The sequence below is a fragment of the Tinamus guttatus genome, unplaced genomic scaffold (genome assembly GCF_059628265.1).
Source record: "Tinamus guttatus ecotype Peru unplaced genomic scaffold, ASM5962826v1 Tinamus_guttatus_pri_ptg000018l, whole genome shotgun sequence".
Classification (NCBI taxonomy): Eukaryota; Metazoa; Chordata; class Aves; order Tinamiformes; family Tinamidae; genus Tinamus; species Tinamus guttatus.
In genome coordinates this window covers 2230629-2247744 of record NW_028288552.1, presented here as the reverse complement: position 1 = coordinate 2247744, position 17116 = coordinate 2230629, and positions in this window count along the sequence as shown.

The following is a 17116-nucleotide window of genomic DNA, read 5'->3' as shown; positions in this document are numbered from 1 at the left end:
TACAGGAACATCCCTAAACCAGCATTTTAAAGGCAGGCTATTCATTCTCTGCTAAGGTTTCCTGTGGAATTGTTCAGAATAACAGTGAAAAAAAAAAAAAAAAAAAGATCCATGCCTTGAGAACAGTCTGCTTTAATCAAGGCTGAATGCTGACCTGACCAGAATTGTGATGGTATTGAACAACAACACATCAAGATCTGAATTTTCCTTCTTTAACCTCTGAAAGACAGATAAGGAAAAAAGCACTCAATAGCACAACTTTTTCTTCATTGACATAATAGGTATTTTATGGAGAGAGATGTCTCATCCATTGTACAAAGATAAGGGCACTAAGTCATTGTAAGCCTTTAAGTCATTGTGGCAGAACTATACTCAGTCATTCATTGTCAGTTGTGAGTAGGATGGTCTTAAAATTTTGTGGTACTACAACAGAACATCCTTTACCATCAAAACAACTGCGCAAAGTTGAAAGTCAAGCTTCCTAAGCAATAACTAGATCTCTCTTTTTTTCCTGCCGACAATTTATCTGAAAATAAAGTTTTCATTTGCCCTTCATCATAAATATTTGATAAACATTTCTGTGAAAATTCTTCAGTATTCCAAAGAAGTAAAATATACTTTATGGAAACCTAACCTATGTGTATGTCTGTGTCCATTTGTCTGCCCCATCTCTGGTAACTTTGAAAGACTGTTTTGTCTAAACAAATCTGTAAGAAAAGCAGAGATCTCAAAGATATCAAATGACTACTAAATTTCTGGAAAAGGGCAGCTGACTTAAAGGGAGCTTTACTCCTTCTTGCCCAATTAATGTCTTTGATAAAGACATCCCTGAGGCTTTCAGCAAATAGTTCATATGAATACCTCAATTCTGATGTAAGATTTAGAGGAAACTCAACTTTTGGGGCTTTGGAAAGGGTAAGAGGGTACCAGGCTTCATTAGTTCTGATGGTCCCAGGAATCCTTTCTCTTAAGCACTGTGTTTTTTTGATGTCTTGTGCGTCAAGGTCAGGTTGGTATTTTTGACAATTTGGCTTCAAACTTTGTAAAGTTTGCAGAAACAAATATGATCACAATGTTTTTTTCTCAGTATTAGTGTAATACATTCCAATACAAAGGTCAAATGTTATGCTAACATGAACTTCAAACTTTCAATACAGGATTTTAATTAATCTCTTTAGGTCTATCACTTTAGTGATTACTGGTGATTACTTAAACCTTTTTTATTTCAAAAAAAAAAAAAAGGCCTATTCAAAGACTAGCTCTAGTAGAGTCTCCCCAGATTAATTTGTCCAGAAGTTTTACCCAGAGTATGAATTCATCTTTGTTTGCAGACGGTTCCATTGCAGCTCATTAAACAAAGCAAAAATAAGTAAGATGTGATCAGCCTGTAAAGTAAAAAATAAAATATATTCCTTTTTCAGGAATTAATAACATTCCTATTCATTCTAATTTCAAAGTAATCGCAGAGTTTTTATTAGTTAAATCTATTCTACTTATATACTCCTTTAGATTCATTGATATTGTCAGGAAAAATTAAGTCAGTGACATGGACCTGTACTCAATGTCTCTCCCTTGTTCCTCACGGTATTAACAGCCAATTCCTCTTAACTGACCTTCAGTTGATCCCATGTTTGTTATGTTCCTGGCTATACAATAAACCAAGTTCAAATGAAGGAAAAAGGACATTCTTCTTTGGAACAGAGAGGAAACAGAGATTCTGCAGCTGGGAGGAGCCTAGCACCCTCATCTCCTAGGGCAAGACTGTTGCCTAAACTAAGGAATCCAGTGTCAGTGTTATCTTTCAGGACTATGGTATCTGGCCTCTATCTGTGGCTCCAGAGCATGATCTCCTGTAAATCTATGTTCATTACATTCCAGCCAGTTCAAATGTCTTGGATGTCCTAGGAAATGTCAACGGGCACTAAGAGTTTAGGCAACTGATGTGCAGCCCAATTCTCCTGCATGGATTTTCTAGCCACTACATAATTATGCAAAGGTTGGATGACCATTGCTGCTGAACAGGACAAAAGGACAAAATAAACTGGACCTTGACAGGGTGACTGTATATTAATTTCTCACTGCCTTGCAGGTAAGAGAAATAGTGGTCTGGAAGTGCTTTAGTTTACAACATAACAAAGGCACTAATACTAAAGACTCAGAAAAATGTTGGTGCAATTTTATTGGAATAGTCTTTTTGAGCCTGTATTTCTAACAGTTGAAGAGTTAAAATGATTCTAATACATAAGACCATGGTTATTCAAAAGACCAATAAAGCTTACCACTGCAAGGAGGTCCTAGCAAAACTAGGCTGATGTATTTTATGTCATGAATGTGTCTTTTATGGCATGCTGCTCAAAATTTACCCTATTTCAGTGCAAATTATCTGATATGCAATACTTAAGTGATGTGTACTGCAACTAGGTGGAGTGATTTTTATACATCATTTATTCCTTAAGCACATGTGATACATGCATCTTAGCAGTTCCTCAACATTTGTCGCTGGCTATCACTCAATTGATTATCTGTAAGGAATACCACTTGAGTTTCAGCTTCTTAGAGTGGTTGATCAATCAAGTCACTGACAAGTTAATAACTCTGTTTACCTCTTGTCATTCCTTTACTGTTTTGTTTTGATTGAGCAAATGACTGTCCTGACAGAAAAATGGAGCATGGTCTCTCCTTATGCAAGTTATATACATTTACAAAATGAGGAAAAGGTTAAAACTCTCCCCTACCTTCCAGTTCTCAAAGGTACCACACTGGACTCATGGCAGCATTTATCCCTCCAGAAACTCTTCTTGGGGCTCCAGACATTGTTACTGAGGTGTGATGCCTACATTTTTATAGCCATTTTTCCAGCTCCATTTGCGAAATACTGTAGGGATATTCTAGAACCACTACAAGGCTGTCTGAAACTCATCAGTATTAACATTATATTTTCTATTGGATTAAGTTTCCTAGCAATACCAGCAGAATAGGAAGTAGCTGCTTAGAAAAGTTCCCAAGGGTAAGAGTGGAACACTGTCTCCGTGAAGATAGTGGCTATTGGCTTGACAGTTTTCAATCTGAACTATGTTCTGTTTCTAAACAATTTCCTCAGTAAGAAATATATCAATTTAAAGCAATTACAAAGTGAAAGGACAGGGAAGAAAAAAAAAATTGCCTATGTCAGACCCTTAGCTCTTCTAAGTTCTCTCTACACTGCCCTTGTGACCTGTAAGTATGTGACACTTAACATTTGAAAATGTCCTAAGGTAAATCTATATTGCCTCCCCAAATGTTATCATAGTCATAAAATGGAGCTACCTTTAGCATGGCAGCCTGGACCAAAGTAAAACCATAGCAGCATATGATGCTTAAATACCATTATTAAGACATGTTTCTGGAGGTCTGCTGTTGCACTGCTGTTGTCTGTTGTCCCCTTATTCTTGTTTCCAGTAGGAGGATTTAAATTATTGTTATCTGAGGTTTTTTTTAAAAAAAAGTTTATAAAAAATGAAAAAAGCAGAAACTTTGATAGTCTTGTTTATCTGAGAGCTAAAATAATTTATAGTAGGCCAAGCACCCAGTAGATCTCAGGGCCAACAATATTTATTGCAAGAATCTTTACTATTTTACTTGGTTCTGGAATTTAGGTTTCATCTCTTTAAGAAAATGCCAGTACACAGGCTTATGATTATATACATATAATGATGGAACATTTTGCTTAAGAAAGAAAGAACAAAATATTATTTATAGGGAGTGTGGTAATAGCTTTTTTGCTGAAACACATGAACAAAATGTTTTAAGCCTGCTATTTAACTACTGGCACTCTTTTATCCCCAAAACATTTTTACTTACCAAAGAAGAAAAGCAGGAATGAACAAAATGCTCCATCATCTTAAGATAAAACAGCTTCAGATTGCCTTTATGACATTACAGGAAGGGTTGTTTATTTGTTTGCTTGCTTGTTTTCCAGGGAACAGATTTCAGAAATGTAATTTTAAATACCACTTTTTAGGTCAGCTTTTATGTTATTGCTTCAATTCAATGAATACCTAACTTGTATAATTCTATTATTTAATTTCCAGTATTTAAACATTCTTTGTGAATAAGACTTACTCATGTCAAAAAAGCTTATTTTTAATCCTAATAAAATTAAATAAAATTTATTGAAAGACTCAGTTGTTTCACTAAGTGCATTTTAATGCACAAAGTTTTTTCCATTTAATCTCTGAGACACTGAAACTAGTCTAACCCAAGGAACAATGAAATGAGCTTTTATGTCTCCCTCATTATTTTGTATTCATTTTATTTTAAAAGTGGCATAAATACATAAGTATGGTATAAAAAGTATAGTAGTCAGAATACTTTACTGGTCCTGAAAATATCTTCTTCCTCTTAACAGGCAACTGTAATATGAAGATGTTGATTTTGACATGCAGCTCTTCAGGAAAACAGGCTCTTCTTAATTATTTTCTATCAAACAACTCATAATGTCTTCACTGTTATCTCAAAATATCCCTTGCTTATTTATTTTTGTGTTCTCCTGTTGCCTCTTATTTTTTGTAGCTGAATGCTAATATGTGCAAAAACAAACACAATTTGGAGTTCAGCATTCATACTATACACATCAAAATGGAACTTCCACCAGCAGTCACAATAAATGTGACGAAAACAATAGTTGTAAAGAATACAAAACAACTCTATAACTTTCATTAAAAAAATCTATTTATAGTAGTAATATTATCTCCCTAAGTATGCAAAAAAATGATCAATGCTGGTTTGGAAGATTATTTAAATGTATTTTTCAACAAGGGATCAATCTATGTAATGTCTCCAATATCTTGCTTTAGAAGTATCTGGCTAACATCTCTCTAATCTATTTAATCCTTTCATGTACATGAATTTATGTGCTATGAATTTAACGTAAGGTAGTCTTCCATTTCGCTGTTTGTTTGTTTTTCATTGTACAGAGAACTTGTCACACTCCAAAGCAGGAAATACAAATATGTCAGATTTATTGGAATTAAAGAAAAGCCTTACTATGTATTCATACTTGGAAGTGTTTCTCTCTAGGAAGTCCTCTGATTTAAAAAGCATGACAAAAAATGTTTTATTTATTTCGATAAATACTCATAAGTTAAGAAAGTTGTCAAATATGTCTTTTGCATTGCTTACAGGACCTAGGAGCCCCTCAAACTTCATGAGTCTTACTTGTTACTTTCCTCACTGTCACTTTCCTCCCCTTTCAGCTCTTCTTGCTTTGTTCACTTTATTTCCAGTTCTTCCAAATTATCTGCTTCTTTCATCTTATGTGCCCATATAACTTACTGATTTCCCTATAACCCATTCTTATCCTTCCTGATCCCTCATCTGAACAGAGTGAACTCTTTAATACAAAACATGGTCTCCTGTATAATTATCCTTCTTCAACTTCATATAGAAGGTGTGGTTACAATAATAGATTAGATTTTCTTTGAGTAAAGTATAACTATGCACAAACTATTTGTGATAGATTATCTTGCAGTAGAAGGAAACACAGAAAGAACAGATTAGAAAAAAAATGCTGAATGCCTTTCTGCTCTCCAGGTGCTTCTGCATTCTCAACAGCTATAAGGCTTTCAACTCCATTTCCATTAGCTAAAGTAACATATATCCCGCATTCATCACAGCTGTACAGTATTTTGCCAAAAGTCTAAATAAAGTTCAGTGTTTGCAATATGTGACTCCTGAATGTGTTAGTTAATTTCTACAAGGAGGTGTAAGGTCAATGGTGAAGTTTTGTGCTTGATTAAACTTAATGAAATAGGAGGTTCTAATGTGTGTGCAGGACTATTTTGCCATATTAGAGCTCAGAAATCAAAATTTATCCTTTGCTATGGAAAAAGAATGTGGAATGACAAACTCCCAAAAAGCATTCACTCTGAAATATGGTGTGGCATAGTATCTGTTGTACTCCCTGTGCTGGGCTGCTAATAAACTGCACAGTAGCTGCCCAATGGGAGATATACGATAACACGTCCGGTGCTGTGCCAGTAAGGGTAGCAAATCACTCCTTTCGAATGAACTTTGCTTGAATTTTCCTCATTATAAGATCATTATAATGCCAAAACACATCTCCATCCAAAAAGTTACCCACCTCTGAGGTACGACCACTCCTCACTGAGAGTGTGCTCTAGATTTTCAATTGACTACAGCTTTAAATGAAAGCGAGAGACTTTTTCACCAATCAATAACAAGTATGACTACAGTCACTCAAGCTCCATCTAAATGTAAAGAAAAGCATAAAAGGTGAATTAAGGAGAGCAGAAGTTGGGAGAGAGGAAGACTCCACTGTGACTTTGGATCAATTGACGGGCTGAAGCCCTTTCCTCCCCTCAGGTCGGGACGCCTCCTGAGGAGACCAGAAGCTGGAGGAAAGATTACATGCTAACTTCTGAGACTGGTTGATGGACTGATCCCCCTTTCCTCCCCTCAGGTTGGGATACTGCCTGAGGAGACTCCTCAAGACTGAGAACCCTCTCCCATCTTCTTGGGTGAGTTTTGATTTGTACATCAGAGCTAGCTAAAAACCTCACACTGTAAAACCTGCTTTGTAAATGTTGCATTTGAGTAAATCATGCTATTTGTTAACTCAACTACTTGTTTGGAACGTGATCAGACCTACAGTTGACAGACTGTTTGTGAATCCGATAATGCCAGAGCCAAGCTTATAGCTGATCATATTATTTGTGAACTTGATTTGCTCCTAGGAAGGCGATCAGACAATTAACAGATTGAATCCAGTACAGCCAGAGTCGGGCCTATAGCTACCACAGTGTTTGATATCTCCACCCACCTCGCTTCAAACTGCAACAGTAAGTATTCTAGGATTCATTTGAGTATATTATATATTAAAGTAAATATTTTAATAAATAAAAATCATGTAACATGAAAATCTTTGTTCTAGGTGCTAAAATAATGCATAGATTTAATTATATGAATATATACACGAAATTAAACAAAACAAAGTTAAAATAAACAGTGTGACATTCTCCAAATGTTGAAGTCCAAAAGATTTCTTTCCTTATACTCATTCATTCAATTTTTTTCCAAATTAACACTGTCTAAATAAGTATTTATTCTATCTTAGTTCATGCTTTATTCTGGGCATTGTTCTAGAAAAAATCACCACAAAACAAAATCCTGTCTGCTTTCAAATATGCACAAAGAAAATAATTTTTAAATGTTATTTTAAAGATATATTGTTGTTAATGATTAAGCACTTGGAAATCAGAGACATTTTAGTCACATTTTTCATCAACAATTGCACACACAAATTTCATTCATTAGTTTGTTTTAAAACCTTCAGCAACTGTTCAGCACATTGAGAAGTCTTATTCCATGACCCTTAAGCTAGTTCTACAGTTTCTGCATTTCTAGATTTTGATATGTTGTGACATGCAGATAATGATGCCCCAGAGCAGATTTATAAAATGCATGTTTTGGTTTGGGGTTTTTTACATTACTCTCATCATTTTTAAATGTTAGAGAGATGGCTATTACACTGATTTGTATTTCACTATCATGAAAAGGGGCTATTTGAGAAGGATTCAGGAGCCATGTTTCTGAGATTAATTTGCAAAGATACACATTACTTGAATATCTAAAAATAGTGTTGCCAAGCAACAAGAAAAAATACAAGAATGCTACTAGAAGAAACTAAAATACTTATACGATCTAACAATATATGCAGATTAATTCTGTCCTGTAAACCTGGGAGTAATTTTTATCATGTTTTTAGTATGCAGTTTTCAACTAGCATTCATCATGATACAGGTCCTTCAAAGATCCATGTTTCTGAAATACTTGTCTTTCTGTTGTTATTTGAAGACATTGGAAATATGTTTGAAACAATGCCAATTGTGTTTAATTATTCATTACACTACTGAACCAGTATTAGTATTCTGCAGGACTCTGGAGTAATATTGAGCAGTGGCTGTGGTGATGTTTCCAGATATAGTTTGTTCTTTGAAGCTTATGCCTTTGTACACATACCATTTCCTGAGGGACAGGGTGATATTGGCAGGCCAGCAGAAATGGTAATTGTGTCGAAACTGTACTGCAAATGATGAGGTATTCTAGTGGGAGACTAAAAGAAAGTGCAGGATTTAATTACAGTCTGCAAATCCACAAACTGCGAAGAGGGAGAAACCTAGATTATGCATTTGGCATTGATTTGTGAGTCATTATTAACTTTCCAGAAACACTTCAATGTTACAAAAGATAAAGCTTTACATAACAAGGGCTGCACCTTTCAGTTTTGCAATACTGGATACTCTGCCTTTAAAAAGTGCCACTTAAAAAGTCAGAGATTATTATGCAAAACAGAAAAATAACTTTCATGCCTATATAGGTATACAGTAAATCTGCAAACAGATTTCCAGTTCACAGTATAAAATGTGTTCTAGAAGAAATCCATTTCTTTTGAACTCCTCTTCCTCCACAGCCCCCGTCAGCCCCCTTCAGAGCTTAACCTGGGAACAATTTTCATATTTTACACTGCATCCTTTCTGATAGAAAAGATCAAGTTAGATTGTAGGAACATTCAAGATGTGCACAAAGGATGATGAACAACCTTTATATCAACTTCCTGACTGTTGAGGGAAGAAGTTTCTACAACTGTTAATGACATAGAAATAGAAATAGGTTTAATGGAACATAATATTCTTCGTGTGACTAAAAATAACCAGTAAATTGGTGTCTCCAATCGTGTCCAAGTGATGGGGGAGGTGAGAGGCAAATTGAAGGACCAGGTGAGACTCATCATATCAGTCAATGGGACCACAGAGTATGGCTGGTGCAGAGAATGTGAGCAGAGCTGAAGGAGGGCAGCCGAGGAGGATGGGTGCTTCAGCATAGGGTGCTACATGGTCATGAGTGGACCGCTCCAGACCAGCAGGACTGTCCTGTGGGTGTAGAGAGGATCTCCAAAGGTAAATCTTCTTTAAAGGAAGAATATTCCATAGCACCTTAAGTGACTGTACAGGAAAACTTAAGTGACTGTAGTGATTGCATAAACATCTTGCAATTTTTCTTTCTATAAGGATTTTATTTCCATTACTTGGAATATAAACTTTCGCTGATAAAGTTTTAATTGGGAAGCTATGTTTCTTTACAAGCTTTTTTAGGTCGTCTACACACGCTCTTCCATTTTTTTTCCTTCCATTGAAAAAGAAACTATGTACACATTAATATTCTTTATACTATCAGAAATCTCTTCTACTTTTCAGCATAATACCTTAGCTCCTAGCTATATCTCAGCTGACAACAGAAACAACGACTCCCTAAAATGACTATGTGTGGAATTCTGTGCTGTTTTTCTAAGGTCACCTGTAACACCAACCTTCTACCACATCCAGCATAGAAATATATTTTCCATAACATTCCAGAATTTTGCCACATCATAACAGTAAAATGTTAATGTTTAATATTTATTCAGGACTTTGAGCTGGGAGTGTGTGTATTAGGGATCTATATATAAACGTCTCCATCTTGCAACAGTCAACTCATTTGGATTTATTCTTCTATTCATATTCTGATAAAGTCTCTACTAGTAAACCAACTGATTCCTGGGAAAATTCAGCAGCAACCATAACACGCTTATCTATACTGTTAATTTTTTACAGCAATCCTTGGCATAATTTGTGTATCTACCAGCTTGTACTTTCTGAAGAAATTTCTAAAAATGTTTTGCATTTCATATGCTGAAGATTATTTCCAGTAAGAGGGTAAATAAGCTGAACACTACAATGAACAGATTATTCCATGTCAGCTAGTCTCATCTTTTCAATAGTACAGAAATTCCCACAAAGATTCCATTTTTTTTTTTAAGAAAAGTAACTGGCACTGGTCCCAGTCAAGGGAGCCACCTTCCCAGGGCACTCCCTGTATGCTCCCAATTTAACACCAATGAATTTGGTCAAGAATGTGAGAGAACACCAATATGTATAAAACCTCCAAATCTAGTGCTAACTACTCCATGCTATTAATATGCGATTTCACAGACTTCCAAACAATTGCAAATATTGTGATATATCCCACCAAGAGGATTATCTGATAGAAAAGCAGATTTTAGCAATGCATTTCAGTCCTTATCTCACAAAGAAGGTGACACAGGCAAAATAATTAAACATTTATAAGTCATTTCCTACTTAAGCTACAACCTTACTCAGGAGGCTTTTTTATACGCCCCTGTGAGATTCTTCAACTCCTCAATTCCCTAAGACTTATTTTATTCCCGTGGCTTTTTTTTTTTCCATTTCTTCTTCAGAGAAAGAGACAAATAGCTCTTTCTTAGGCTTCAACCACCTCATCAATCCTTTCAGGTTCAGTCTATTCATTTACAGCAAACTTTAAGAGGTATCTCCTCCAGTATTATATTTAGATACCTGATTTTACTCATCTCAAAACAAGCCATATTTAATGAATGAAAAAAAAATGTAATTATGGATTTGATAATAATCCATAGCTCATAATAAAATACAATAAGCAAGCTCTACAGAAACATTACATTATCATGAATATCAGCTGTTAATAAAAAGACTTGTGAAAATTCAATGCTAACTTAATGGCATCAATTCATAGTTGATTGGAAACAATTGATTAACCAGCCTTCCTTTTTACACTTTCTAGCAATTTCAAAAAACATTCCATTAGTTCAATTCACTGAAGTGACTCCTTGGCTTATAGTTCAAAACTGAGTGAGTACATTCTGGTCAAAAACAGAAACAAAAGTTTATAAATGCTCACAAATCTGATTCATTTAGTGTCATTCAAGGCAATGCAAATGTTTTAACTGGTTTTAGTAGGTTTAGATGAAACCAATGATCTTCTAAAGTTTGTCACAGGCCAACAATTGTTTCTGAAAATCTACAGAATCTACAGAGCACAAGTTGGCCTTCTTGAATACTTGTTATAGTTCTGTATCTTCCATGTGGTTGTGATTCATTTAGTATTTTTTTTTTCCTGTCATTCCTCTCTGTTGTTTTGTCTTCTTAGACACTGAGGCCCTGAATGCTTAGTAGATGCTGCCTGTGTTGGAATTTCTTTTCTTGATGCTATGGGATAAATCATCTGCAGAGGAATCAATTGTAGTTAAATATTTTTAAGAAAGTCAATGAGAAAATACTTATCTGAGGAGGCTTGGGTGGTGAATTCAAAGATGTAGTTGGTATGTATCTCATAGGCTAGCATGCACATGCAAACAGTTTTAACATTTTCTTTTTCCTTTGATCAGCCATCTTTTTTTCCCATCCTTGCTTGCCAGTGTTCTAGAGTTGTTCGGGCAGAGGGATTTTTTTTTCCATTTTAAACATTGTCTATCATGAAAGGAAAGTTAAAAAAAAAAGTAAAATAAAGAAAAGCAGTTTGAAATTGGCCACGGAAAAATATTAAAGGAAAAAAACTACTTCCAAGGCAAAAAAAGAATTTTCACTTTCACTTTGATGGGGTCAGGATTGCCTTCACACAGTTTTATCCATCATCTCCCATCAGCTCCATTAATCTAGCTCAGGAATTGTCCTATAGTTTTTCCTATACAAATAAAATATAATTAGTAGAACAGTTCTCTTCGTTTGAAACTTAGATAGAGATTTTATTTGCTTGGACATTTTCCTAATCAGGTCATTCTAATTCAAAGGAAACTTTGAGCAGATGTCCAACACAACACAGCTTTCCCACATTGGGACCAAACATTATGGTGATATTTATTGTGATGTTTACTTTATTTACTAATAAAGCTGTTATAAATACAGACCCAGAGAAGGACAGGAAAATGCCAGTCTAGTGACCCACTGTATCTATCGTCAATGACCTCATTGCTGTTAATACTGAAAATACCAACTCAATTCTTTTGCAATAACTCTTTAAAGGAATATGGAGAAAGGCTTGTAAAATCTAAATCATGGAAATTCCCGATTACCATTCTAAGGCCTATGTCTTTATCAGATAGTTCCTTAAATACTCCAGACATAGTCTTTCATGAAGGCAGGATATGTTAATCAAACCAGTGAATAGTATGGTAATTGACTAAGCCTTCTAATTGATATCATCATTTTCTCTGATTCAAGGGAAGCAGTTATGTTCAAAATAGACACTTTAAAAATGCTTACATTCTGCTTCTCTGTGCTGTGGGATTATTTCTGGAGAAAAGCAGGCATCCAGGTTGCAGAATCAGCCAAAATTCTACAAAACTGGCACTGATTGATCATTGAAAATATCTGCCCCGTCTGTTGACTATAACAAAAGGAAATGAAATACAAAATGATCAGCACTGCATTTCTCATTAAAAACCACTGCAATCTACAAAAAATGAATTAGAGGATATCAAAAGAGTTAGAATCAGCTAAAGAACACTATACCAGCAATAATGGAAAGCTAAAAACATGCCCATTTTTTCATTAAAACCTTTTCACTGGAAAATAAGAAGCCAATATTTCAACACTTATTTTTAAATTAAATAATAAGCCTCTTTACAGGGCTTTAAGTCATCTGAATTAGATCTTCCAATTAAAAATCTGGCTTTGTTAAAAATCTAATCCACTTTTTTTCTCACCAATGTCATTTTTTCCCTGAGATATGTGTTCTTCACTCTGCTGATTTTTTCCTTTTAGCTAAACATGGTTGAATGCCAGTGTATGGGGCCAAAATGTCAAACCACAACATCTCTGGGTTTCCCCAGAGAACTGTGTAATCTAATTAGAAGCAACCCTATAATTACTCTTTCAGTAACTCAGACCCTTTCCAAGTGCATTTCACAACAGTTTCCGAAAGTATCTCATATTCAGCATGTTCTTCCCAGTTAACAACACACCAGAAGAAATGTTTGTGTACTATTAGCTGCTAGAATGAAAGCAACTGAGGAGCTGCTACCTTGGAGAAGAAAAAATAAATGCTGAATTTCTGCCAGTGCTGGAAGCCCCATGCTGCTGGATGAATGCTGGTTCCACATAGCCCTTACACAATGCCAAAACTGAAAAAGAGTCATCCTCACAGCAATGTATGGATTGTACAGCCTATTAGTGGGTGTGTGACTGAATTGTGAATTTTTCCCCTGACCTCCTGACACTGTCTCACACTTTCCTCTTTCCCTAATAAAGATTCACAGTTTACAAAAATTACTGTGCAAACACTAGGTTATTGCGTTTCCCAATCTGCTCTGCATTTGTCAGGATGAGGCTATGCTGGCCCAGCCTCCTACTGTTACTCAGCAATTTACATTTGAGAGGAGTGAGTTTCATCTTGAGTTCATTCAAGTGCAAAGTTCAAAGTATACTTAGGAACTGCAAATCTACTCAGATGTAAAAAAAAAAAAAAAAAAAATCAGAGATACCACCGAATAACTCAACCCTTATTCAAACTTAACAGAAGTTCCCTAGCCAGGTTTATCTACCTTCTTAGTTTGATATAGGTAGTTTTTAATTAATGCAGTTCAGGATGTGTTCTAGCTGTCATTTCCATGCACAGCTGCATAGCTTTCGCTTTTTTTTTCCTACAGTGCAATGTTGGTTTAACTTTGAGGTAGAGTAATTTAGAGCTGACAGTGATTCTGTATGCCAAAGTTGCTTTTATTCATACACAGTTCATTTAGTCAAGTTTAATATTCTACATTTAACCTAGCTGAGGTGCCCCAAGTTACTTTATTAATTTATAAATGTCTCAAGAAGGCAGCAGCATAGGATACCAAAGATGACAGCAGTTGCTTTTGTTTCTCTCTACTGCTTAGATGGTATTGCTTGAGTAGTTTGCAGGAAACAAAGGATCTCACTTATTTTCCCCACAATGGCTCTCTCTTTCACCTTCCAAATTCTCTTGTGTTCCTTTCCAAATGTGTAGACTAGTCCTAAAAATAATCTCAAGAACTAGGATGGAACTATAGGGGAAACAAGAGTTAAAAGGCAGTTACAAAGGAATTAATGCAAAGCCATTTTCCCTTGCCAACTCTTATCTTCATTCACTATCACTTTAATAATTCTCTATTCCTCCTCTTCTTTTCTTTGCTGTCATCTTCTAGATGTTCTAAAAGTGACTTCTGAGGAACTTTCCACATAATTAATTCATTATGGCTGTCCTTATTATGCAGCACATGTAGAGCTTTTATATCCATGATTTTTCTCACTCCTACATTTTATTTCTCAGTGTCTTTTACCTATTTCAGCATGACTTTTCAATACATTTTACAGGAATAACCTCCTTAATATTAAATACTCTGAGTGTACCTGGTTGTACTAACATGTCCTATCCAGATTACACATGGAAGCAATCAAGAATTTTGAGACGTGGATACGTGGAAGTTTGGGCCTAATTTTTGCTTTAAGGTTTGCTACTCTCTTATTATTAACTTTTTTGAAGTGTCTTAGAAACTAACCAATTTCTTTTTAAATGACTATAAATGACTATCTACATTAGATAGTGCAACTTTAAAAGCATTCTGAGAGCTATAGAGTTGCTTTGAAGAGAGCTGTTATATTTATATATTTATGAATATTATTATTTGTTCTTCATTTAGCTGTTTTGCCCTGGACAAAGCAGGCTGACTGGGTTTTTTTTTTTTTTAATTTAGAGATTTTCTCCAGCAGTGCATGAGGATGAATCCATGCAAAAACAATATAGCATAACCACTTGTTCAAAACAGTAAATTCACTGAAATGGATCATCAGAATTTCCCAGACAAAGGAAATAGAGCATTTTCTTTAAAAGTCTTTCCCTGAGCTTCACTCAGTAAATTTATGGTTCAGAGAAGTAGCTACACTTACGTCCTCATTTCAGCAGTTAAAAATGTAGCCCTGAGCATAGGAAATTTTGCTTCAGTTCCAGTTCTTTCTGAGGACATTTCAGCTATCTGTTTTCCCAGTAATACCTTACACCCAAGCTGCCCTGCAACATCACTTTCAAACTCTTCCTTAGTACAAAAGAAATTTGAAAATTATTTGAAAATTATATTATTATTATTATTGGTGAGGGAAAAAGAAAGACTTTCATAAGAAAACTTAGCAGTTAGGGTAGTTGACAGCAAGATTGCAATTCTAAGCTCCCGTTCTTTTTTAAATAAATAACCCCAGCCACCCTTTTTTTTTATTTACTCTAGTGAATGTTTTGTCTAAAATGTATAGTATTTTAAGGAAGGAAGAGTGTACAGGGCAGCGATTGCTAAATGAAATCCCAGCCACATACCAACTCTGTCAAGCTGGGATTTTTGTCTCCTAGCCTTTCGTAGTCAGTCTTAATGATTTTGGAATAATGTTCTCTGGAAAATGCAGCTGATTCAAAAAGTGCAGTATCACATACCCACATTTCAGAAGATTTTGCATCATCATGATTAGAACCTACTCCAGACAGACATGTCTGAATGCAAGTAGATGCAGAAATTTCCAACATCCTTAGGGGATACTTTAACCAGTGAGCTTTTAAGTGATCACCAGTATATGAGCCTTCAGCTGAAATGTAAAACACACCAGAATTGAATATTTCTTGGACCACCTCTGGCAGGCAGGAGCACACAACTCCTAGAGTTTTATTCAAACCTCTCAACCCTGATCAAGTCTTTCTCAAGTTAGGCAGAGAACTGACTCATATATGGATTGGTAGGTCTGGGCTAGGTGCCAAACCGTTCAGTCCTCTTAGGATTTAGATAATTCTGGGCATGCACAGAAGCAGAACGTTATATGTAGAGAAAATAGTCATGTCAAAACTGAAGGGTTTCTGATGTTAGTGGTTAAATGACATCTCAAAGACGGAAAGAGGCATTTTCAAGCTGAAATATGGGACTTTTTAAAATTTATCCAAAGTCCAAAATTAATCACCAAAGTCAGTCTTTGTGTAAAGTTTTTTTTTCCACAGTTAATACCCAGCCTCTTGAACTGCCACACTAAAATATATATTTAGCTGCCTTCCCTATGCCCAGATGCCTACTGTATCTAGTTTCATACCTTGCTTATGTATCTAAATAATACCAATGGCTGCTGAAATGTTACAATCCAAAGCAGTCTCCAAATAACTTTCTGAAGTCCAAATATTTAACTGGTGATACGCTGTTCTCTATTAAGCTTTGTATTCTCGTGTCCCTTTGTATTTTCTCCTCAATAGTTAGTAGAAAATCCTGCATTTTTATATATTGTATCTTTCATTTCTGCAAACTGTAATTAAAACATATTTTGTAGTACGATTCATCTATTTTATACTATTCAGGACAATTTGTGTGCTGCAGAATACCATTAAGATAATGAAGTAGGTTAGCTATATTTTGCTTTTTAAGATAAGCTTTAGTACTGGGAGGGCTTAAATTTGTTCACTGAGTCCATGTATAAACAAAGTATTACTCTAATGACCCTTAGCTAATAATTAAGGGGGAATTGTCATCTTACTTTAGTTCTGCATGACTAGCAATCCTGTCCTGGTCCACCTTCAATATTCAGTGAATTTACCTCAGAAGTAGAACTCTGGAGAATATCCACTTACCCAAGAGATACATCTTGTTTAATCCCAGTTAGGTTATCTTGAGATATAGCTCCATTAATGCGTAAGCAGACATTATTTAAAGCGAATACTCAGCAGTTAGGAGGAATTTGCCCACTTATGCTGACTTTAGTCTATCTTAAATTCACAACTTGCATGTTTGGTATCAAATCAAAGCAGTAATCATTTGAAACCAATTAAAGCAAATATTGTAGGTAATCTAAGAATATTCAAAAACACCTTTGTTTTCACCCCAGGGAAATTTATGTAACAGTAATTCTGCTTATAGTCTGAAACTATGATTAAGTAGCATTTAGAATGACTCTGATCTTTAACAGACTCTCTCTAAAAACATACTAATTATTCTGTCATATTTTTCAGACTTCAGTTATCTACATCTTTGCTTATTAGAGTTCATCTGCCATTTCTTTCTGTCAGAACAACAAAAAAAATCTTCTTTAAAGGTTGTTTGAAATAACTGATGTTGCAGTATGTGATGCTGTGGTTATTAGAAGTCAAGTTTGTAGGAAACTGTTACAGATAAAGAAAAGCGGTAGACTGCATTTATGAGACCAAATACTCTGTCTGCCTAAAAAAATAATAAAAATCCCAAATGCTGATTAATCCTTCTTGTTGTTAT